The 25,286-nt window shown below is 38.4% G+C and overlaps 1 long non-coding RNA gene across 1 annotated transcript in view; it reads left to right on the top strand.

The window, feature by feature from the left end:
• LOC102156495 overlaps positions 1-12,313 on the top strand; it is a 34,865-nt gene extending 22,552 nt beyond the window's left edge. The window contains exons 3-4 of the long non-coding RNA XR_005361273.1: positions 10,674-10,879; positions 11,985-12,313. This is a non-coding gene — a long non-coding RNA (uncharacterized LOC102156495). The remainder of the gene's footprint in view (positions 1-10,673; positions 10,880-11,984) is intronic.
• Positions 12,314-25,286: the final 12,973 nt, after the last annotated feature.

Genomic DNA, 25,286 nt, shown 5'->3' with positions numbered 1-25,286 from the left:
TCAGGGATTTCTTATCTCTTGCTGCTTTAAGGATCTTCTCTTTATCTTTGGAATTTGCAAGCTTCACTATTAAATGTTGAGGTGTTGAACGGTTTTTATTGATTTTAGGGGGGGATCTCTCTATTTCCTGGATCTGAATGCCTGTTTCCCTTCCCAGATTAGGAAAGTTTTCAGCTATGATTTGTTCAAATACATATTCTGGCCCTCTGTCCCTTTCGGCGCCCTCAGGAACCCCAATTAAACGTAGGTTTTTCTTCCTCAGGCTTGTCATTTATTTCCCTTAATCTATCTTCATGGTCTTTTAATTGTTTGTCTCTTTTTTCCTCAGTTTCCCTCTTTGCCATCAACTTGTCTTCTATGTCACTCACTCGTTCTTCCACCTCCTTAACCCTCATCATTAGGACTTCTAGTTTGGATTGCATCTCATTCAATTGATTTTTAATTTCTGCCTGATTGGATCTAAATTCTGCAGTCATGAAGTCTCTTGAGTCCTTTATGCTTTTTTCTAGCGCCACCAGTAGCTGTATAATAGTGCTTCTGAATTGGCTTTCTGACATTGAATTGTAATCCAGATTTTGTAACTCTGTGGGAGAGAGGACTGTTTCTGATTCTTTCTTTTGAGGTGAGGTTTTCCTTCTAGTCATTTTGCTCAGTGCAGAGTGGCCAAAAGCAAGTTGTATTGGGAAAAGGAGAGAAAGAATGAAAGAAAAGAGAAAAAGAAAAAAGAAAAAAGGAAGAAAAAAAAAGAGAAGAAAAAGAGAAAGAAAAAGGAAAAAAAAGGGGGGGTGGGGGAAGCAAAGAAATCAAAAAGAAAAAAAAAACCCCATCGGGGGAGTATCTTCTGATTCTGTATACTTTAAGTCCCTTGACTTCCCCTGGAACTTGTCCGTCTAGCTGGTCTTCTGGGGGAGGGGCCTGTCGTGCTGATTTTCAGGTGTTAGCACTTGGGGGAGCTGCTCTGCCCCCTGCCTGTTGCAGGGCTCAGTGGGGGTTGTTTACCCCGTGAGGCCCCAGGGGGAACAGCAGCAGTGGCGGCGGCCAGCTCTGGAGCCCTGGAGTCAGCTCCTGCAGTAACTGCAGAGCTCTCCGTCTGCAGGGCCTGGAGGCTCTGGGGCGGGACCGCTGATCTGCTCAGCTCTGGACACGAGCGTCCTTGCGGTCCTGGGGCCTCCCGGCCTCTGCCTGTCCCGGGGAGGAGGCCAGATCCTGGGCTGTGTCCTGGCGCCCAGTGCTCCGGGGCCTGCGCTGTTGGATTCGTGCTCCCTGCCGGGCAGCCCCCTCCACAGAGCCGCCGCCTGAGCCCCCCCGAGCTGCTCCAGGTCCCGCTGTGCGCGCTGCAGCCCTTAGGGAGCTCTGCACACTCTCCTGGGCGGGCAGGTGTCTGTTAGTGTCCCAGGGAGCCTGAGGGCATCCCCGCCCTCCTGGGTCCTGCTCCAACTCCCTGTGAGGCCTTTCCGCCCGGGAAGGTTGGTGCAGCTCCTGCTTCTCCGGGACGGGACGGGGCTTCCCTGTCCTGGGGACACTCGCCCCGGCCTTAGCCCGGCTCCTTGCGGGGCCCCTCCCCCTTGGATGCCTTTTGTTTCTTTATTTCTTTTTTCCCCATCTTCCTATCTTGATAGAAGCACGAAATCTTATCACTGTAGCATTCCAGGTGTTCTCTCTTTAAATCTCAGGCCAAATTCGTAGATTTTCAGGATAATTGAAATTAGGTTATTAGGTTGAAAAGGTTATCTAGGTAATTTGGTGGGGACAGGTGATTTGGGGACCCTACTCTTCGGCCATCTTACCCCTCCTCCCTCCCCTGAGGTTTTATTTTAAAAGACAGTTTCCATTCTTAATGTTGGGTAAGATGCAGTTCAAGTCAAGATTTTAATCAGTCAACTGTAAAATTATATATGTATTTTTGTGTGTGTATTTATGAAAGAAAAAATACACGCAAATATGTCAACCAACACCATGTCACCTATTTCTTTTCATTATTAACTCTCATTAATATTATCAATTGCCTTTATCTTTTCATGAATTTAACCTAGCTATGAACAATGGAGGGCAGAATTGGAGGGGCTGAGTCCTTCTTCTTCTTTCTTTGATTAGTCTTTAAGTGGCGGGATTATAGATGATTTTTTGTGTTTTTCAATATTTTAAAGTACATTTTTGGTTGCTTTTCTTTTATGTGACTATAGGTAACACACAATGTTACATTAATTTCAGGTGTGCAACTTAGTGATTCAACACCTCTGTATGCTATGCTACGCTCACAAGTGTAGCTACCATCTGTCACTGGACAATGCTATTACAATAGCACTGACTATAATCCCTGTGCTGTGTCTTTTATTTCCATGACTCATTCATTCCATAACTGTAAGCATGTTTTCCCACCTTCCTTCACCCATTTTGCTCATCTCTACCCCCACCCCCACCCCACCTTCAGTTTGTTCTCTGTAGGTCTCATTTTGCTTTCTCTTTGTTGAATCATTTGCTCTGTTCCTTAGATGCCACATATAAGTGAAATCATGTGATATTTGTCTGACTTATTTCACTTAGCATTATACTCTCTAGATTCATCCATGTTGCTGCAAATGACAAGATCTCATTCTTCTTTAATGACTAATATTCCATTGTGTATATACATATACCACATTTTCCTTATCTATTCATCATAATACTTGGGTTGCTTCTATACCTTGGCTATTGTAAATAATGCTGCAATAAACATCGGGGAGCAAGTATCCTTAGAATTGGTGTTTTCATTTTCTTCAGGTAAATACTCAGGAGTGGAATTACTGGATATGGTATTTCTAATTTTCGGAAGAACCTCCATACTTTTTCCACAGTGGTCACATCTATTTACATTCCACCAATAAAGCACAAGGGTTGCATTTTCTCTACATCCTTGCCAACACTTGTTATTTCTTATTTTTATAATTTTAGCCATTCTGATAGATATAAGATGCAATGTTTTTGATTTTCATTTGCCTGATGATTAGTGATATTGGGCCTCTTTTCATGTGTCTGTTGGTCATCTGTAGGTCTTTGAAAAAAATGATTATTCAGGTCCTTTGCCCATTATTTTTTTAAAAGATTTTATTTATTCATGAGAGACAGAGAGAGGCAGAGACATAGGCAGAGGGAGAAGCAGGCTCTCCATGGTGGCCATGACACGGGACTCGAACCCAGGACCCCAGGATCACATGCTAAGCCAGAGGCAGACACTCAACCACTGAGCCACCCAGGCATCCCTGCCCATTATTTTGATCAGATTATTGTTATTTCTATTATTCTGGTGCTGAATTTTATAAGTTCTTTATGTGTTTTAGATATTAACCCCTTATCAGATATATCATTTGCAAATATCTTCTCCCATTCATAAGGTTGTCTTGTTGTTTGGCTACAGCTTCCTTCACTGTGCAAAAGTTATAATTATATTTTGGTATAGTTCCAACAGTTTCTTTTTGCTTTTGTTTCAGTTGTCTTAGGAGACATATCTAGAAAAGCGTTTGGCAGCAGCTGTAGAAAGAAATTACTGACTGTGTTTTATTCTAGGAGTTTTACAGTTTCAGGTCTCACATATAGGTCTTTAATCCATTTTGAGTTCATTTTTGTGTGTGGTGGTAAGAAAATGGTCCAGTTTCATTCTTTTGTATGTGGCTTTCCAGTTTTCCCAACACCCATGTATTGAGGAAACTGCCTTTTTCTCACTGTATATTCTTGCCTTCTTTGTGATGGATTAATTGATCATAAAACCATATGTTTATTTCTTGCATTCTCTATTCTGTTCTATTGGTCTATGTGTCTATTTCTGTGCCAGTACCATGCTGTTTCAATTATTGTAGCTTTGTAGTATATCTTCAAATTTGGGATTGTGAGGCCTTCAGCTTTGTTCTTTTTCAAGACTGCTTTACCTATTTGGGGTCTTTTGTGGTTCCATACACATTTTTTAGATTATTTGTTCAAATGCTGTGAAGAATGTTATTTTGCTAGGGATTGCACTAAATATGTAGATTGCTTTGGGAAATTTAATAATACTAGTTCTCCCAATCCACAAGCATGAAATATATATTATTAATTGGTTATAGTTTTCAGAGTACAGAAGGTCTTTTACTTCTTTGCTTAAGTTTATTCCCAGGTGTTTTGTTCTTTGATGAAATTGTTTTCTGAACTTCTCTTCCTGTTACTTTATTAGTATACTGAAACACAGCCAATTTCTGGGTATTAACTTTATATCTTGCAATGTTACTGACTTTATTACTTTTAATAGCTTTTTTGGTGGAGCATTCAGGGTTTCCTATATATAGTATTATGTCATCTGCAAATAGTAGAAGTTTTACTTCTTCCTTACCAATTTAGGTGGCTTTTATTTCTTTTTCTTGTCTGATTGCTATGGCTGGAACTTCTAGTATTATGTTGAATAGAAGGGTGACACAGGACATCCTTGTTTTGTACCTGATCTTATGGGATAAGCTCTCAGTTTTGCACCATTGAGTATGATGTTAGCATTGGGTTTTTCATATATGGCCTTCACTGTGTTGAGGTATGTTCCCTCTAAACCTGTTTTTTGAGAAGTTTTATGATGAATGGATGTTGGATTTTGTCACAAGCCTTTTCTGCATCTACTGAGATGATCATATGATTTTTATCCTTTGTTTCATTAATGCGGTGTATCATGTTGGTTGATTTGTAAATATTGAACCATCCTTGTGTCTGTGGAATGTCTCACTTGATTGTGGTAAATGGATCCATTTAAAATATTGTTTAATGCAAATTGCTAATAGTTTTCTTTTGTGTGTGATATCTTAGTTTGATTTTGGTATCAGGATAATATTGGTTTGTAGAATGTAATTGAAAGCTTTCCTTCCTCTTCAATTTTGGGATAGTTTGAGCAGAATACATATCAACTCTCTTTCATGTGTTGTTAGATTTAACCTATGAAGCCACCTGGTCCTGGACTTCTATTTACTTATTTTTTGGTAGCTTTTTTGATTAACAATTCAATTCATTACTAATAACTGCTTGGTTTAGATTTTCTATTTCTTTTTGAATCTGTTTTACAAGGTTGTATGCTTCAGTGAATTTATCCATTTCTTCTACATTGTCCAATTTGTTGGTGTGTGATTTTTCATGGAATTCTCTTCTATTCCTTTGTATTTCTCTGGTATCAGTTGTTACTTCTCCTCTGTCATTTATGATTTATTTAGGTTCTCTTTCTCTTTTCTTGATGAATTTGGCTAAAAGTTTAGCAATTTTGTTTATATTTTCAAAGAGCCAGCTCCAGATTTTATTATTTTAAGACCATATGCAATTTATATCTGCTCTGGTATTATTTCCTTCCTTCTACTTTGGGTTTTGTTCATTCACATGTAGGGTTCGATTATTTTAACTTTTTCTTGTTTCTTAAAATAGGCCTATATTGCTATATATTTCCCTGTTATAATTGCTTTCACTATGTCCCAAGGGTTTCGGACTGTTGTGTTTTCATTTTTATTTGTCTCTATGTATTTTTTTTTTAATTTCTTCTTTGACTTCTTGGTTGAACCATTAGTTGTTTAGTAGCATGTTGTTTACGCTCCACATATTTGTGGTTTTTTCCTTGCAATTGATTTCTAATTTAATATTGTTCTGGTTTGAAAAAATAGAATTTCAATCATCTTAAATTTATTGATATTTGGTTTGTGGCCTAACATGTGACCTATCCTGGAGAATGTTCCTTGTGCATTTGAAAAGAATGTGTATTCTGGGTTTTTTTTTTTTTGTTTTTTGATGGAATGTTTTGTTATATATGTGTTAAGTCCATCTAGTTTAATGTGTTGTTCAAAGCCACTGTTTTCTTATTAATTTTCTGTCTGGATGATCTATTCATTGCTGTAAGTGGGGTGTGAAAGTCCCCTACTATTATCGTATTACTGTCAATTTCTCCCTTTGTGTCTGTTAATATTTGCTATATGTATTTAGGTACTCCCATGTTGGATGCATAGACATTTATAATTATTATGTTCTCTTATTAGAGTGCTTTCTTTATCTTTATATAATGCTCTTCTTTGACTCTTGCTACAGTTTTTATTTTAAAATCTACTTTGCCTGATATAAACATAACACCCCTGGCTTTTTTCCCCCTATGTCCATTAGCATGGAATATCCTTTTCCAGTTCTTAACTTTTAGTCTATATGTGTCTTTAGATAAAATTGAGTCCCTTGGGGTACCTAGGTGGCTCCGTTGGTTGAGTGTCTAGTTCTTGATTCCAGCTCAGGTCATGATCTCAGAGTAGTGGGAGAGAGCCCTGCCTCAGGCTCTGTGCTCAGTGGGGAGTCTACTTGTCTCTCCTCCTGGCTTATACTCACTCTAAAATAAATTTATAAATAAAATCTTTTTAAAAAGGTGAGGCCCCTTTGGCAGAATGTAGCTGGATCATGTTTTTAAATACATTCTGCTACCTACCCTGTGTCTTTCAGTTGGAGTGTTTGGACCGTTTCCATTTAAAGTAATTATTGATAGGCATATACTTCTTACCATTTTGTTAATTGTTTTCTGGTTATTTTTGTAGTTCTTCTGTTCCATTCTTCTTCTTTTACTTTCTTTGTGATGACTTTTCTGTAGTGTTAAGTTTGGCTTTTTTTCTTTTCTGTGTATCTATTACAGGTTTTGGGTTTGTGGTTACCATAAAGTTCATATATAACATCCTAAGTATATAGAGGTCTATATTAAGTGATGATCATTTAAGATCAAATATATTCTAAAATTCTTTACTGCATCCTCCATTTTTTATGTATAGTAAGGACAGTATATCCTAGTTTAGTGGTGCTTAACTTTTATTTGCCTGGGAAGCTCTTCATTTCTCCTTAAATTCTGAACAATAAACTTGCTAGGTATTGTTTGTTATAGGTTTTTTTCCTTGCAGCACTTCAAGAACATCATGCCACTCCCTTCTGGCTTGAAAAGTTTCTGCTAAAAAATCAGCTGATAGCCTTATGGGGTTTCCCTTGTATGTAACCATTTTATTTTTTATTCCTAGCTTTTTAAATACTCTCTTTGTCTTTACCTTTGACATTTTAATTATGTGTCACGTATGGACTTCCTTCAGTTTATCTTGTTTGGAATTCTGTGCTTCCTGAACCTGGATGTCTATTTCCTTCCTGATGTTGGGAAGTTTTCTGCCTGTCTCTCTCTTCTCCTTCTGGGATCTATATAGTGAATTGTTTGTTAATTTAATGTTGTCCAAGAGATGCTTTAATTTACCCTCACTTTTTAAAATTATCTCTTTTTCTTTTTGCTGTTCAGTTTGGGTGCTATCCATTATCCTATTTTCCAGATCACAGATCTGTTGTTCTGCATCCACTAATCTACTGTTGATTCCCTCTAATGTATTTTTCATTTTGGTTATTGTATTATTCAACTCTAATTGATTCTTTTTTATATTTTCTATGTCTTTGTTGAAGGTTTCACAGAGTTTTTCCACTCTTTTCCCCAAGCTAGCAAGCACATTTAAGATCATTACTCTCAACTCTTTATCAGGTATACTGCTTATCTCCATTTCATTTAGTTCTTTTTCTGAGGTTTTGTCTTATTCTTTCTTTTGGAGTATATTCTTCAGGCTCTCCACTTTCCTTGACTTTCTGTATGTGTTTCTATGAATTAGGTAGAACAGCTATTCCTCCTAAACTTGCAGGGATGATCTTGGATGTGGCTGTCAATGTAGACTGTGTGCTTGGTGACTTTCACTGGCTAGTGGTTAGTGGTGTGGCTTGTATGGACAGAGATTCATGGGGCACTCTGTGCTGGGGCTGCCCTGGTGGTATAGCTGGAGCTGAAGTGGGCATAGTCTATGGCGGTCTGGGGCTCTCTGAGGAGGGGGTATGCTTGCAGGCTGTGGGGGTCTTAGGGCTCTACATGCAGAGGGCACTTTGGCAAGATAGCTGAAATGGATTTAAGCAGGGGTGTTCCTGGGCTGTTTGCTTAGCATGTGCCACGGCAGAGTGGCTGGAGCTGAAGTGTCCAGGACAAAAAGTGACTCTCTGAAAAAAGGGTGTCATAGCAGGACAGCTGAGTGGGGTTCAGGCTGAGATACTAAGCATAGGAGGTGCAATGATAGGATGGATTAAACCAAGATGGGCAAGGGTTAGGGGTTCCCAGGGTACTCCATGCACGGGGCACCCTAGTGGGGTGACTTAAGCTAAAGCAAGTATGAGCTGGGAGGTCCTAGAGTACTCTGTGACAGAAGTACCTGAGCAAGCTGTCTTGAGGCAAAGTGGTACAGGCCTGGAGTGTTCTGGGGGTGCTTTGTGCTTGTGTTACCTTGGTACAAGAGCTGGAGTTGTAGTTAGGGCTGACTGGGGTGGCTCAGTGTGTGCTATGTTGGAGCTTACCAACATGGTAGGTTGGCTAGGGCACCCAGAAGCTGCTCCTGTTCATGCCATCAAGGTAGAGGAGGAATGTAAACTGTAGCAGTCCCCAGCCCCTCCTATGCAAAGAGAGTTCCAGCAGTCCCTCCACCTGCTTCCTGTTTGATAGAGTTCTAGGGCTGGCTCTTTTAAACTGTGGCTTTTTTTCTGTGCCTCAGGGCCTCTGGGGATGGTGTGGGAGGGGCCTGGGGACCACTGAGGTTGCCCACCAGCTATGGCATCCAGACCCTGCTCCCATCTGTACTTGAGGTAAAGGGGGATTATAAACCATGGTGCTTGCCAGACTCTCTGACCTGGAAAGAGTTCCAGTGACTTCCCTGCCATTTCATGGAGTTCTAGGGCTGGTTCCTTTAAATTCTCGTTGCCTTTTTAAGCCATGGCTTTTTTTCCATGCCCAGGTAGGCAAATCTGCTCCTAGTCTCTCAGTACTATACCTCCCTACTGCAGTTTGCAGCATCAGGATGGAGGACCCTTCCACCATGTCTCTTAGAAGCTATTTAGTCAGCCCTCAGTTCTTTCAGAAGGTGTGCCCCTGGAGGAGGTGAGTTCAGGGTCCTCTTACATTGCCATCTTGAATGGAAACTCTCCTAAAGAACTACAGCTGTCTCTAAAATGATACTAGTACCCTCTTCATAGTATGTATAGCACCTGGTATACAGTAATAACCTTATAATTGTTAGCCACTATTGTTGTTATTAGTATTCATATAGTATTCCTGATAAATGATCATCTAGACTTTTAGTGCTGGAAAGCACTTTATAGCTCAAGGTGATTCCTTCCCAGTGTTCAACAACCCCAATACTAAATTGTCCTCTATGTCCTGGTAATGGCCACTCATAGAGCCAATTCTGTCCTCTTGATAGCAGTTTAGCATCTCTCTCATGAAATAGTTACCTTCAAATATATAAAAAAACTATCACATATCCATGATATCATCTACTAAGATGGGTTTCCAGGGAACAAACCTGTAGGTGTGCCCATCACTGCAAAGCCAGCACCTAGTCTCGTATATACTGAGTATTCAAACTAAAAATGGAAAAATAAATGACATTAGGATGTTAGTAAGAATATCCTCAAAGTTAAGACTGCTTTGGCATTAAAGGAGGTATACAACAAGTCAGGAGTAGAGCTATAATTCATTTGGATTTAAACACTGAGTCAAGACCTTCATATGCCAGATGCTATACTAGGTATTGGAAATTAAAAAAAAAAAAAAAAGGTAATATGGTTCCTCCATTAGTGATCTATTCATGCAGCTCACAAATAGGCGATTCCAAGGAAAAATGCTCCAGGGATGTCTGAAGAGATGCTATATCTGGATGGAGAATATTAAGTCTGCTCATTATTGGGATGGAGCAGAAGAAAAGAGAGATGTTGTAGGGATTAGAAAAGGGAAAATCAGAGACAAAAAAGAGGTGGATATGTTGAAAGCTGGTTCAACAAAGAATTCAGATTGTATGCTCAGTTGTTGCATGTGTGGCTTGGGAATCTGATGAGACAAGGTCTGTGACATTTGAGTTACCTTAGCCTATGCAGAGCATGTACTGCAGATCTAGAATTATATAGTTTTTAACTTCACTGTTGAAAGTTCAAACAAGAACACATAACTGTTGATGAACTTCACTAATTTATTAGTATCCATCCACATAATGTCAGCATTTTGACTTACCAAATATTTTTATTATCTAAGGAGAATCCCACTGCTCATGGTCTCTCTGTAGAGGCCTTTTGAAGAGGCCTCTACATGCATCTCTTCACCATGGCTGGCCCAATCCTTGGAGGGAACCGCTCTTCCCTGACCCCCTGGTGGACACAGCAGGCACTGCAGCCACATGTTGCAAGCGAAGTCAAAGTCTCTCCCCCTCTGAGTAACCCTTTATCATATGGATGCAGAATCAACACTGTTCATATTCAAAGTCCACTTTGAGAAGGGCCTCTCTGCTTTGGTCCATGGACTCTCTATAGAGCCTGAACTGAGAGTAGACATCACAATGCTTTTTCTGAATTCAGCAAAATATACACACACTTTTCTATACCAACAACATCATTCCTCCTAACTTATGCCAAAATAACCAAAGACCTCATACTTATTTAGTAGTATGCATTGTTGTTCCAGCCTCCAGTGGGTCTTGTCCCCTAGTGTTCACTCCTTTGTGCAGTCATCTGCCACATTATGCCAGGGTTAGTCCGTGTGAGCAAGCACATACAGAGGACGTGATAATATGCTCTGCCAAGATTAGGTTATAAAGGACACTCTCCCCCCACTCTCTTTCTCTTAGATCACCTCCAGAAAAAAAACAGCTGCCATGTCCTAAGCCTTACAAAGAGGTTGTATGGTTGAGGAACTAAGGAATGGAACCACCAGCCATGAGAGGCTGGAACCACCAGCCTCCTTCTTGGAGGCAGATCTTCCAGCCCCAGTGAAACCTTCATGTGATGTAACCCTGACTGACAGAAGGAGAGATCTGTTTTAGAAATGATCCCGGTAAGCCAGTCTCAGATTCCTGACATTCAGAACTGTAATATAATAAATTCATTTTAAGCTTTTACATTTTGGGGAAATATATTATACAGTGATAGATAATTAATAAAAAAACCAGAAGAGAGGCAGTAGGGGGGTCAATTGTAAACCCCAAATCCTATTCTTCTAGGAGGTCATCCAGGACCGGCCTTTCAGAGTGATATAAGGCATTTTTGTTTGCTTACTTCATGGAAGATTGCTAATGTACTGGGGAGAAGGAAGAAGGTAAAATGGCTGAAATACATTGCTTTCAATAAAAATGCTCTTGCTACTTAACTATGATTATAGTGATAACAAAAATGCCCTGTCATATAACGGAGGTATTGATGTACACTTCCCACCATTTCTGAAAGTTAATACAAAAACTCATAACATGGATGGTTGCCTCCAAGGATGCTGTATAAATCCAGCGTGCTATTATTTTCCATTTTTAATGTGAATTGACAAGGGCCACTTTAGCCTGTTAGCACTTCCTTTCTGAAGAAGAACCTCGACATCTTTTAGTGCCCCCAGCAGCAAATGACTTATGCCAAAGCCTATTCTTCTTCTTTAGACGGAAACCCTACTGACACCTGTTATGTTGTCTATTAGATAAAGAAGATTTTATACAGTATGGGTGAAATGGGAGCTCCACCACCCAGAAGGAATGCGGGCTATAGCCCTTCCTCTTGGCAGCCAAAGGAAAATTGTGGTAGTCAGGAAAACAGTTTTGAGTGCCTGATTCTCACAGAGAAAGGCATCTGTGCCAACTGAAATGCCAGGTTACCTTTTCCTTATTCTCAGCTCCACAGACACAACTTCATTAGTCCTGAGTCTATTTTACGAAGCCTTTTTATATCTGCAGGTTGTCATTCTGACTTAGTTACTAATCCTGGTCACATATTAAGGGCTTTGATTAAGCAATTTGCTTTTTTCCTTCCTCTCTTCCATCTCATTGAAAGATTACAGAGTTTGAGCATGAGGTTAAAGGATTACATCTGAATCCTGAGAGTCCCGACACTGCTCCAGCTGCCTGTCATTTCCTGGAGTGGTTACTTATCTGTCAATATTTCTTCCCTTTTTTCCCAAGTCCCAGGCCTACTTGATCTTGTCCGTTTGGCTCGGCTGGTGGAGGAATAACAAGGGTCTTCCCATCATGCATCATTCTGGGATACATCATGACAGAGAAATCTCAAAGCCCAGGTCAATTATAACAGAAGATGTGCACCACCTCTGCCCCTGAACGTCTTCTGGGGCTGCAGTTGTTTAAAACTAAGTCACCTGAAAAATGCAAGGAAATGTGTGTCTGGTTCCTGGCTGGCTTTCTGCTTGTTTAGCAGGATACAAATAGCAGAAGACTAATACGCCATGTGTGTGGTTTGTGGTCAGGAAAAGGGAATAAAGTTGGCAGCTACCTCATTGTGCTGTAATTACTTTTTAATTAGAATTCATTGAATACAGATGGATTCTTCTGTTCTTTCGCCCACTGATGTTTTTAATATTCCCACATCAGATATTATGAGGCAGTAGCCAGCAGTGAATTGCATAAAATAACCCTGTAGCTGGTAGTGACTTACAGAAAGTAACCAACTTAACCATTTGTCTTAGATGAAAAATGATCTTACACCTTTTTGTGGATTCTATTGCTGGTTTGTTGATGTAGTGTTTGTTTACTCTCATTCCTGCAGGAAAAAAAAATACCATAGTTCTTGTATCAAATTACTGTAACTGACTGGAACTTTTTTATTTCAAATAATGTACCATCATATTTTTTTTTCATGGTGACACTGATAAATTTGCAGGATTTCTCATTTTTTTTCTCCCTCCTTCCAATGAATAATTTGAATCAAAACGTGAAGGGAATATACAATTTCATGCTGTTATAAAAAATCATTGCTCATCACATTCTAATTGTAACTAAGTTTGAACCTGAATAGCTATTTGCAGTATTTTGATAGAAATAAGAAGTAATTTCCATTTTTTTGCTCCAGGGTCTCTCTACATGAACTGACATATGATGCATTTTTGAAGTCACACTTAATAATTCTCTTTTCATTATAAACAACCGCACCCTTGTTGCATAGCAAACCTGAAATTAGGCTTACATAGGCCTATGTAATATACCTAAGAAACATGATTTATTCTAATGTAATAATGGCATAGATTTATAAAGCTTGACTACTCCATTGCTCCTCGTTATGGTTGTAAAATATTTGTGGCCGCTGTGGGATTTTCTAGATCATTATTTTAAAAAAGGAAAAACCCATTTTGACAGATGAACTGGGGCCATTCTGAGCAAATCACAGATACTTCATATAACAAGGCCTCCAAAGAGGGGAGCATACACTTATTACTATGGCAACCTGGATCAAAACACTATTTTAGTGGAGAGTTTCCAGTTTTACAATGCAATGATGATTGTTTATAGTACCACTGAAACCAGATTCAGCAAAGGTTTAAGAAATGAGCTGACAAGAGGAAAATCATTATAGATAAACTGGGGATACCTGAATGAGATAGCATGGAATCTGCCATTATTTGATCAAATACTGAAATTTATTGCCCAGGACAATAGAAACAATGGAAGAGGATTGAGAAGATGAGAAACATCCTAAAGTTTCTTCTGGTACAACGGTTTAGACTAAGATCAGTCCTATCTTGTTAAAACTTTGAAAGCAAAAAGGTTTTTTTTTTTTAAGTACATATCTTTCACATCCCTTATTTTTCTATCTGCAAAATACCTACTTGTAACTTTAAAGTTGTGGGCTAACACTTCTTTTCCTAACATATTCCATTTGACAGAGTGTAACACGGCACAACTCAAGAACTGTGCTCGTCACACAGGGCTGTGTGCTTGCACATGTCTACACGAAGTGACAGCTGGCTGCAGCCCTGCTCAGTTATTTTTATATAAATGGAATTTTTACACGGAAAGAGAAAAAATCGTCTGGATCATGAGTTGTTCATTTTGCTGAATCTATCTCAAAATATCTAAAGATACCACTGGGTCGACAAAGTACACTGAAGTGAATGGCTGAATAATGGGTTACTTATTTAGCAACTATTTATTGAGCATCTTCTATTTGCCAATCAGTGTGTGCCAGGGTATGTGTGCAGTGTAAACTTGATGGCCTAGTGGGAGTGTGCTGGAAAGGGCTATAGAGAAATATTGAAAGATGCAGAAAGAGAAAATTACTGGATAGGAGTGGAATTAGGTTCCCTTCCAATATTTATTAACCTGGATAGTCTTTCAGTCTTAGAAGGGAGAAAGAAAAACCACATTTACTGAATTGTGCTTTATGCAAAGCTTTGTGCTAGGAGTTCTACATACAATTATTTAATATCCTGGGAAATTGCAGATACTATTATATTTGTTACTTACCTGCAAAGGTAAGTAAACTGAAATCAGAAAGGTCTTATAAAAACTCTTAAATGCTTTGAGCAAATACATATGTAGCACTTATGTACCAGGCACTGTTTTAAGCATGTTACAAACTTTAACTCATTTAATCCTTGAAATCTTACCCTACCACGTAAAGCAGTCCTACTATTATTCCCATGTTACAAATAAGGAAGAGGTTGAATAACTTGCTCTAGGCCACATAGCTAGTAAGTGGTAGGGGTAAGATGTGATCCCATGAAGCATGCATGGCTACCCCTGTGTACTGGAGGCATATGTTGGACCTAATCAACAATCTGTAAGTAATCAATAGCTTAAGTGATCAACAATGTGACTGTGATCTAAGTCAGGCCTCCTGCTTTACCATATACCATACACTTAGTTTTCAGCTTCTTTGCCTGCAGAGTCAGATATACACTATAACTGCCAAATATCTTAAGCATCAAATATGTTTTATTCATATAACTTAATTATTCCTCTTCAAGAATAAAATAATGCCCCAAAATCATTTCAAAGATTTTACTTTCCTTGAGTAACAAAGAGATCACAAAATTATGGATCTCATCAATTGCTCAGAACCAAATTATAAATAGTTTCACAATATCAAAAAGTTTTGAATACCTTTAGTAGCCTCATATTATTGTGAGGTAAATAGTCTGGCTATAGAGGCACCTGGGTGGCTCAGCAATTAAGTGGCCAACTCTTGATTTCACATCAGGTTGTGATCTCAGAGCCCTGGAATCGAGCCCCAGTCAGGCTCTGTGCTCAGCCGGAAGTCAGCTTGAGGATTCTTTCTCTCTGCCCCTCCTTGCACTTGTACACTGTCTCTCTAGAATAAACCTTAAAAAAAAAAAAACCTATCCATTCTTATTTGACTGAACTAGTATATGTTTATAAATAAAGTGTGATTTCAAAGAGAAAAGCATCTGTCTAGAGAGATGTGGTACTATTGCAAATGTGTAATGAATGGCATCACTGTTGGCCACCAGCATCTGTTTTCCCCTTGCTTTGATAGTGGTACCCTGAATTTCCTTTGGGGAAAAATCTTAATCCCCATCTCTCACTTTTCATGTTGATGTACTGAGAATAGATTCAAGGTTCTAAGGTATCTTCTGTGGAGAGAAACTTTTTCTTCATGTTTTACTATTTGGGGACCCTTGGATCATGTTTTTAAAATTATTATTTAAATTTCCTCAAAGATTTGGGAACAGGCAGGGTCATGCACTGGAAAGAGGACTTGCCCAATGGTTGGGATATCTGGCTTTTTAGTATAAAGATAGATCACCAATATTAGCTTTGTAACCTCCATTTTCAACTGTGAAATGGGAGACATGATACTTTCTTATGAGAAAGTATATAAAATATGAGTACTTACTATATGCCAGGCAATATACTTCATTAAATTTAATTTTTTTAAGATTTTATTTATTCATGAGAGACACAGAGAGGCAGAGACATAGGCAAAGAGAAGAGCAGGCTTCATGCAGGGAGCCCAATGTGGGACTTGATCCCAGGGCTCCAGGATCACGCCCTGGGCCGAAGGTAGGCACTCAACCACTGAGTCACCCACGTGTCCCTTAAATTTAATTTTTATTTCCTCTTTTCCAATTTGCCTGACACATCTAACTTCTATGGGCCTCAGTACTTATATCTGAGTCTTAACAGTTTGGGTTATTTCTGGAATTCAAATATACTAAAATTCTTTTCACAGTTTGGTAAAATAAGTCAATGCCAATCAGAAACCTATAATAGATACGCTCACAAAAAAAGAGAAAGGAATTCAAGCATATTACTAAAGAAAGCCACCAAATACCAAGGGACAAGAGAGCAAGAGTAGAAAGAACAGAGAACTACAAAAACAACTATAAGTAATTAACAAAGTGGTAATAAGCACATGCTTATCAATAATGATTTTGAATGTAAATGGACTAAATAATCAAAAGACAAAGGGTAATTGGATGAATAAAAAAGCAAGACCTGTTTATTTGCTGTCTACAAAAGACTCACTTCAGACCTAATGCCAAATGCAGATTGAAAGTGAGGGATGGAAAAACATTAACCATGCAAGTAGAAAAAAAAAAAAAGCTGGGGTAGCAATACTCATCAGACAAAATAGACCTTAAAACAGACAGTAGCAAGAGACAAAGAAGTGCGTTATATAAGATAAAGGGAACAATCCACCAAGAAGATAAAACAATTGTAAATATCTATGCACCCAACATGGGAGCACCTAAATACATACACCAAATATTAACAGACATCAAGGGAGGAATTGACAGTAATACAATAAGAATAGGACTTTAACACCCCACTTACATCGATGGATTGATCGTCTGGACAGAAAATCAAAAGGGGAATAGCCTCTTTGAATGACACATTAGACCATATGGACCTAACAGATATATATAGAATATTCCATCCATAAATGCCAGAATACATTTTTCAAGTGCACGTGAAATATTCTCTAGGACAGATCACAGGTTAGTCCACAAAACAAGTCTTATTCAGGAAGACTGGAATCCTAACATGCATCCTTCTCAACCACAATGGTATGAAACTGGAAATCCATTACAAGAAAAAATCTGGAAAGAACACAAATACATGGAGGCTAACCAACATGCTACTACACAATGAACAAGTGAACCAAGAGATCAAAGAAGAAATTTAAAAATACATGGAGGTGTGGGGGAGCTAAGATGGCAGAGTAGAAGGACCCTAGGCTTGCCCTGGCCCTAGAACACAGCTTGGATCTATATCAAATCATTCTGAATACCCAAGAAATCGGAGTGCTGACAGAAAAAAACACAACTAGAGGGAGAGAGGAGGTCATATTGAGGAATGTAGGATGTGCAGAGACATGGTTTGGGGGAGAAAAGGATCATGGATGCTGTGGGAGTCCTGGTCATGGAGAGAGGTGAGAGAGGAGGGCACAGGGAGTCACGTAAGAAAAACACTTCCCCAAAGCATTGTCTGAGAAAACGAGAGGGGCTGATTTTCCTGAGTTATTCCAACTAGTGGGCCCAAAAACTAGAGTTTAGAGGTCTCCAGCCTGGCTGGAATAGAGCCTTGAGGGCACTATAGTACTCCTGTAGAGAAGGCAGACAGGTAACCCAGGGGCAGACAGCACATTCTAAAGATCACCTGAGATGCACTGGGAGAGAGGTTGCCCCTTCTTGGAGTGCTGAGAGAGGTAGCATTACCTCTCTGGGGGCAAAGGAACTGCTGGGCACCATTTCCCTCTCCTGCCCCTCAGAATAGTTGCCTGAGATGCCTACTGAGGACTACCTGGACAGTGGCGCTTTAGTGTGCTTTGCACCAAGACCCATGTTCCTGTGCTCTGGTGCAACTGCTTTTCTAGGTCAAACCTGTATCAATCCCCGTGTGATGAAATCCTCCCCCAGAAGACCAACACAGGTCCCTACCACACCAGGTCTCTAAAGTTTGGAGTTTAAAAATCAGCCCACCTGGCTGGGATAGAGCTGAGTTTACTGTATTGCTCCAGGAAGACAAGCAACCCAGACACAGTGTGAAAACAGCAATCGGAAAAACACCTAGGATGCACTAGGGGAAATTATTCACTCTTTGAGAAGACTTCCCTGAAAGCAACAAGTGCAAACTCCCCTCTCCAGGGACAAAGGAAATGGCTGGCACCATTTTCCTCCCCCCACCCCTCAGCATAAACTAACTTCAGTAAATAGCAGTGTCAATACTGGCTGCCTAATCTGTTTATGCCAAGCCCTACACTCCTGCACTCTGCTGGCATTCTTTTCTCAGGCAAGTATGGCCCAGAACAAGCCCAGGGGGCCCCCCTCCCTCAGAGGACCAGCCTCAATCTGTCCACACACCACATCTACTGACCACAGTACTGCAAAACATGAGCTCTTGTGGAAATAGCATCAAGTCTCTCTTAAGAAGCACACCTAGTTAAAATTCACCATAATCTGCCCAAGGTCCAAATGTTCCCTGAGGCAGGCAAGGAGAAACTCTGCAGAGGACTGACCTGAGGGATAGAGCATCCATAACATAGGAGCACAGTGCATACAGCATCTACCAGAGACACTTCTTGCCAGGCCCTGGACATTATATGACCTCTTCTTTATAAAGTCATTACTCTCAGGAGTAGGAACCATAACAGGCTTTTCTACCACACAGAAGACAGATACCTAGACAAAATGCCAAGATAGAGGAATTTATCGCAAAAGAAAGAAAAAGAAAAGATCATGGCCAGGGATCTAATCAAAACAGATGTAAAATGCCTGATCCAGAATTTAAAGCAACAATCATAAAGATACTAGTTGGGCTTGAGAAAAGCATAGAAGACACCAGGGATACTCTTACCACAGAGATAAAAGAACTTAAAATCAGGCCAAAATGAAAAATGCAGTAGCTGAGATTTGAAACCAACTAGATGTCATGACCATGACGATGGAAGAGGCAGAGGAATGAATAAGTGATACAAAAGATAGAATTATGGAAAATAATGAACCCAATAGAAAGAAGGAAAGAAAAATCTTGGATTATAAAAGTAGACTTAGGGAACCCAGTGACTCCATGAAATATAACAACATTCATACTATAAGAATTCCAGAAGAAGAGAGAAAAAAGGGAGCAGAGGTTTCCTTGAGGAAATTATAGCTGAAAAATTCCCTAATCTGGGGAAGGAAACAGACATCCAAATTCAGGAGGCACAGAGAACTCCCATCAAAAGCAACTACACAGTGTGGTTAAATTAGCAAAGTATAAGGAAAAACCCTAAAAGCAGCAAGACAAAAGAAGTCCCTAACTTACATGGGAAGACAAATAAGGTTAGCAGTAGACAAAGAAGTGCCATGATATATGCAAAATGCTGAAAGAAAAAGACCTGCAACCAAGAATACTCTATCCAACAAGGCTATCTTTCAGAATAGAAGGAGAGAGAGTTTCCCAGACAAACAAAAACTAAAGGAGTTCATGACCACTAAACCAGCTACTCAAGAAATAGTAAAGGGAACTCTTTGGGAAAAAGATCAAAAGAGACAAAGACAAAGAAAGAATAGAGAAAATCTCCAGAAATAATGACAAAAACAAGTAATGAAACGGCACTAAATTCTATCAATAATTACATTGACTGTAAATGAACTAAATGCTCCAATCAAAAGATATAGATTATCATTGGAATGGATTTAAAAAAAAGACCCATCTACATGTGGCCAACAAGAGACTCACTTTAGACCTAAAGACACCTGCAGACTGAAAATGAGGGGAACGAAAAAAAACACTTACCATGCAAATGGTTGTCAAAGGAAAGTCAGAGTAGCAATACTTATATCAGGCAAACTCTACCATAAACCAAAGACTGAAACAAGAGATGAAGCAGGACGCTGTATCATAACAAAGGGGTCTATCCAACAAGATCTAACAATTGTAAACATACCCCCAACTGTATAAATCAATTAATAACAAACATAAAGAAACTCATTGATAATAATAAGAGGGGACTTTAACACCCCACTTACAGCGATAGATCATCTAAGCAGAAAATCAACAGAGAAACAATGTCTTTGAAGGACACACTGGACCAGATGGACTTAACAGATACATACAGAACATTTTACCATAAAACAGAACATAAATTCTTTTCAAGTGCACATGGAACATTATCCAGAATAGATCACATACTGAGTCACATTTCAGCCCTCAACAAGTACAGAAAGAATGAGATCCTACCATGCATATTTTCAGACCACAATGCTATGAAACTGAAAAAAAATTGGAAAGGAAACCACAAATACAGGGAGGTTAAAGAACATCCTACTAAAGAATGAGTGGGTCAACAAAGAAATTAAAGAAGAAATAAAAAAAATACATGGAATATTTTAGAATGCAGCAAAACTGATCCCAAGAGGGAAGTGTACTGCAGTAGGGGTCTACCTCAAGAAATAAAGGAAGTCTCAAAGATACAACCTAAACTTACACCTAAAGGAGCTAGAAAAAGAACAACAAATGAAGCCTAAAGCCAGAAAGAGAAGGAAATAATAAAGACTAGAGCAGAAATAAATGATATAGAAAAAAAACCCAGTAGAACAGATCAATGAAAACAGGAGCTAGTTCTTTGAAAAAATTTAAAAATTTATAACCCCCTAGCTAGACTTATCAAAAAGAAAAGAGAAAGGATCCAAATAAATGAAATAGCAAATTAGAGAGAAATAACAACCAACACCACAGAAAAAACATGGAGACAAATGAAAATGAAAACACAACAGTCCAAAATTTTTGTGCCACAGGGAAAGCAGGTAAGAGGAAAGTTATAGCAATACAGGCCTACCCTCAAGAAACATCTAAAATAAACAACTTAATTTTAAACCTAAAGGAGCTAGAAAAAGAACAAACCCCAAAGCCAGTAGAAGAGGGAAATAATATAGATTAGCTCAGAAACAAATGATAGACTAAAAAAATAGGAAAGATCAATGAAACCAGGAGCTGGTTCTTCTTCTTTTTCCTTCTTCTTTTTAAAAAAGATTTTATTTATTTGTTTGAGAGAGAGAAAGACACAGAGAGAGAGAACAAGTGAGGTGGAGGGGCAGAGGGAGAAGCAGACTCCCAGCCAAGCAGGGAGCCTGATGCAGGAATCACTCCCAGGATCCCAAGATCATGACCTGAGTCAAAGGCAGACATTTAATTGAGCCACCCAGGTGACCCCAGGAGCTGGTTCTTTGAAAGGATAAAAAACCTGATATAAACTTTAGCCAGACTCATCAAGAAAAAAAGAGAGCACTGAAATAAATAAAATCAGAAACATGGAGGAGAACTAACAATGGAACAATGTTCCCCACAGAAATACAAAGGATTATAAGAGAATATTAGGAAAATTATATGCCAACAAACCAGATAATCTAGAAGAAATAAATTCTTAGAAACATATGAATTCATAAAACTGAATCAGAAAGAAATAGAAAATTTGATCAATTGCTAGCAATAGAATTGAATCAGTATTAAAACAAAACAAAACAAAGATACAACGAAACAACCACCACCACCTTCCCAATGAATAAAAGCCCAGGACCAGATGGCTTCAAGGTGAATTCTACCAAACATTTAAAGATAAATTAATATCTGTTTTCTCAAATTATTCCAAGAAATGGAAGAGGAAGGAATGCTTCCAAATCCATTCTACGAAGCCAACATTACACTAATACCAAAACCAGACAAAGACATTACAAAAGAAAAAAAAGAGAGAAAACTATAGGCCAATATCTCTGGTGAACATAGGTGTAAAAATCCTCAACAAAATATTTGGTAATATTTTAGTTGAATATTTAGTAATATTAAAGTAGAACCAACTTCAACTATACATTAAAAAAATCATTCACCATGAGCAGAGGATTTATTCCAGAAATGCAAATGTGGTTCAAATTCACATGTCACTCAACACGACACATACATCAATTAGAGAAAGTATAAAAACCATATAATCATCTCAATAGTTGCAGAAAAAGCACAAAATACAACAACTATTCATAAGAACTCTAAATAAATTAGGTTTAAAGGGAACATACCTCAACATAATAAAGGCCATATATGAAAAACTCATTGCTAACATCAAACTCAATGGTGAAAAACTGAGAGCTTCCCACCTAAGATCAAGAGCAAGACAAGGATGTCCACTCTCACTATTTTTATTTAACATAGTACTAGAAGTCCCAGGCACAGCAATCAAAAAATAAAAAGAAATAAAGGCATGAAAATTGGTAAGGAAGAAGTAAAACTTTCACTATTTGCAAATGACATGATACCATATTTGGAAAACCCTAAAGACTTCATCAAAAAACTACTAGAACTGATAAATGAATTCAGTAAAGTCGCAGAATACAAAATCAATGTATAGAAATGTGTTGCATTTCTGTATACTAATAATGAAGCAGCAGAAGGAGAAATTAAGAAAAAAATCCATTTACAATGGCACCGAAACCAATAAGATACCCAGGAATAAACCAAACCAAAGAGGTGAAAGATTTATACTCTGAAAACAGTAAACGTACTTGCAAGAAACTGAAGATAACACAAAGAAATGGAAAAATATTCCATGTTCATGGATTGGAAGAACAAATATTGTTAAAATGTCTATACTACCAAAAGAAGTCTACACATTTAATGCATTCCCTATCAAAATACCAACAGTATTTTTCACAGAACTAGAACAAAAACTCCTAAAATTTATATGAAACCACAAAGGATTGTGAGTAGCCAGAGAAATTTTGATCAAAACTAAAAGGCAACCTTATGGAATGGGAGAAGATATTTGCAAATTATGTGTCTGATATAAGGTTAGTATCCACAATATACAAAGAATTTATACAACTCAACACCCAAAATACAAATAATCCAGTTAAAAATGGGTGGAAGACATGAGCAGACATTTCTCCAAAGAAGACATCCAGATGGCCAACAAACACATAAAAAGATGTTCAACATCATTCATCATCAGGAAAATGGAAATCAAAACTACAGTAAGATACCACCTCACACCTGTCAGAATGGCTAAAATCCAAACCACAAGACACAATGAGTGCTGGCAAGGATGTGAAGAAAAAGGAACTCTTATGTACTATTGGTGGGAATGCAAACCACTGTAGCTACTGTGAAAAATAGTATGAGGGTTCCACAAAAAGTTAAAAATAGAACTACACTACAACCCAGTAATCACACTACTGGGTATTTACCCCCAAAATGCAAAACATTAATTAAAAGAGATACATGCACCCCTACATTATAATAACATTATGTACATTAGCCAACTAATGGAAGTAGCCCAAGTGTCCATTAACAGATGAATGGATAAAGAAGATGTGATATATATGCACAATGGAACATTTTTCAGCCACAAAAAAGAATGAAATCTTGCCATTTTCAATGACATAGATGGAGCTAGAGTATTATAACTAAGCAAAATAAGTCAGTGAGAGGAAGATAAATACCATATGATTTCACTCATAGCTGGAATCTAAGAAGCAAAAGAAACCAGCAAAGAGAAAAAAGGAGGAGAGAGACAAACCGAGAAACAGACTGTTAACTACAGAGAACACACTGATGGTTACCAGAATGGATGAAATAGGTGATGGGGATTAAGAAGTGCACCTGTCATGAAGAACACTGGGTGATATATGGATTTGAATCACTCTACTGTACACCTGAAATTATTGTTAATATAATATTACATTAAATACACTGGAACTTAAAAAGATGTGAAATATATATGTGTATATATGTATATATACACAATAGACTATTACTCATCCATAAGAAAGGATGAGATTTTGCCATTTGTTATAACATGAGGGACCTAGAAAGTATAATGCTAAGTGAAATAAAAGAAAAACAAATACCTTATGATTTCACACAGAGACAGAATCTAAGACAAAACAATTGAACAAACAAGGAAACAAGAGATCAAAAAAACCCCTGCCACTTATAAAATGAGTCACGGAGATGAAAAGTAAAGCATAGGGAATATAGTTAATGATATTGTAATAACATTGTTTGGTGACAGACTGTGGCCTCACTTAATTGCTGAGCAATGAGTAATGTATAGAATTGCTGAATCATTATTTTGTGTGGTCAAAACTAAAATAACACTGTTATGTTAAACTTCAGCCCAGCAAGTTGATGTCAGGGAATTGCCTTATTTTTCTCAGCTGTTTCAAGTTGAACTTTCTGTCACTTCCAACCAAAATAGATGTATTTGCCTTTGTTTCTCTCAATATGTTGGCTTGTTCCATTCAAGTAGAGTTCCCTGTGGGATGAGACCCATGGTCACAAGCAACTCCTACCTACCTATCTTACTCCAACTCTACCACCACTTAGAAAGTTGCTCTCTTTCTTTAGTTCCCATGGGAACAGTCCTGGAAAGGAGCTTTGATTGGCCTATCTTGGGTCATGTGCCCTTTTGTGACCAGGGGTATAGGGTTCTAAGTTTAGAAACCATCCTAGAACCTTAAGAGTAGGTGCAAGGAGTGTTCTTTAACATAAGAGAAACTTTCCCCCCAAAAGAGCAGACAATATAATTGATATTTACCACACCTATATTTGCCAGTCTAATTTTGAAGTTAATTGAAATGATGCATGTGAAATATTTTGAAAATACAGCAATTATTCCAACTTGTTACAAATTGGGACTATATAGATGTTAGATAACCAAATGTGTCAACATCGTATTTTCTCCTGAATCTATTTTTACAGACCAGAATATTGGCCCCCAAATAATATTTGTATTGTTCCACTTCCCCCACAGAGCAGCTCTCTATTATAGCAGAGAACTAGGAATTACTTTAACATTCAAATCAACTACAGAGCAATTCCCTTATGAATCACCCAGACTCTGTTAAGTATCAAACTCTTCCTTTCCCACTCATTCACTTTCTTGTGCCTTACCTAGTAGGATATACAGGTGATTTCAATGACCTCGTGTTTTACAGGGCCACTAAGAATCATCCACTGTTCCTGAGAATGACTCAAGGAGCATGGATGTCTGAGTCTGGGCTGTGCAATACAGACTTGACCCCTTACCCAGTAGTGTTTAGTGTTAGGTTGGAAGGGGAAGGACTCATTTTTCATTCAACAAATGTCTATGAAAAATATTTACTTAGATAAATATGGAAGTATATAGGGTGAAAATATATAGTCCTTGCCCCTTAATTGGCTCACAGTCCACTACAGAACAGTAATAAGCACACAATTCAAATTCAATGGAATTATTGCTACGTTGGAGCAGAAGTACTATGTAAACTTTCAGAAGGAGCAGTGTCTTAGTTTTTTCCAGCTGTTACAACAAATACCTTAGACCAGGTGGCTTAAACAACAGAAATTAACTTTCTCAGAGTTTTGGAGGCTGGGAAGTCCAAGTCAAAGTGCTGGCTGATTTGGCTCCTGGTGAGGCCTCTTTTTCTAGCTTGCAGACAGCTACCTTCTTGCCATGTTTTCATGTAGAGAGAGAGAAAGCTCTCTGGTCTCTTCTTT

The sequence above is a fragment of the Canis lupus genome, chromosome 6, assembly GCF_011100685.1.
Source record: "Canis lupus familiaris isolate Mischka breed German Shepherd chromosome 6, alternate assembly UU_Cfam_GSD_1.0, whole genome shotgun sequence".
NCBI lineage: Eukaryota > Metazoa > Chordata > Mammalia > Carnivora > Canidae > Canis > Canis lupus.
The sequence above is the reverse complement of the archived record's forward strand: the minus strand, read 5'-3'. Positions and strand labels throughout refer to the sequence as shown.